Source organism: Petaurus breviceps, unplaced genomic scaffold (genome assembly GCF_028583685.1).
Source record: "Petaurus breviceps papuanus isolate PSGF00001 unplaced genomic scaffold, PetGlider_PUasm1.0 90556, whole genome shotgun sequence".
NCBI lineage: Eukaryota > Metazoa > Chordata > Mammalia > Diprotodontia > Petauridae > Petaurus > Petaurus breviceps.
The window spans coordinates 2,958,854-2,960,046 of record NW_027187273.1 but is presented as its reverse complement, the minus strand read 5'-3'; positions in this window follow the sequence as shown (position 1 = coordinate 2,960,046).

Sequence of the window (1,193 nt, the reverse complement as noted above, 5' to 3'; positions counted from 1 at the left end):
ACACACACACACACACACACACACACACACACACACACACACACACAAAATAGCCATGTTACCTTGGGCAAGTCACTTAATCCCAATTGCCCTCCAAAAAAAGCAAAATAAAATAAAAAATTTAAAAATTCTCATTTAAAAACAAAGAAAATGAACATTTTCTAGATTGTTTTTCTGTGATTCTCCTTTATTTTTCCAAACATTTTTACTACAGTATGAGATTCATATCTAAGAATGTGTTTATAAGTTCCCCTGTGTCCTCTTTGTCTAATGTTAAAAAAGTATCAGAGAAGAGACATTATTCTCATAATACGATTAATAAATCAATACAATTACTAGACAGCCAGACTAGCACCTTAGTGCTCAGGTTGGTATTAAGAAGTACAAGGAATGACTTCCCAATTTATAGCTTACAATTATAAATCTTAAAAAAAAACTTTAAGTATACATGGGAGCAGGTGTCATCAGGCACCTAGTGAATATAGACACTGTAGGACCTGGATGACAGCCTTCTCATTTAGGCAATCATTCTCTGTGATTCAGATTCCCAATCACTGGGGTACAGGGCAGTCCTGTTAAGCCAATCAGAAATACTTGGTTATACTTGGAATCCATATGCTAGTATTAAACAGTCCACCTTTCTTGAGTGCTGATATATTTTTAATTCCTCAAAAGGCTTGGCTGGAAAAGTACTAGTGACACCACCCTCCTGACCTTGACTGCAGGTTGTTTTTTTTGTTTTGTTTTTGCTTATCTCATCTTTCAGGAACACCTTGTACTCTCCAGGGGAGGAAGAAGCTAGGAAAATCAAATTCCCTGGATGAATAAATTTATTTTCTAAAGTAAGACTAAAGATGTGATTGATAGAACTCTCTCTTATTTTGGTGTTAGTGGTGTCAGGGAAGTATTTCAGGAGCCCATGACTAGTCCTGTGACTGTCAACTTTACTCTATGAACCTTGCCTCCTGAATGGTATTTATTCCACTCTTTCCAGCTCTCTTTTATGTGTTCTTTTCCAATCAGAATGTAAACTCATCTAGGATAGGGATTCCTTTTTGTGCTTGTGTTTTATCTCTGTTGTCTAGAATAGCACCTGATACTAATAAGACTTTTTGTTCCTCTCTTCTTCCCTCCCATCTCCTTCCCTCCTTCCTTCCTTCCTTCCTTCCTTCCTTCCTTCCTTCCTTCCTTCC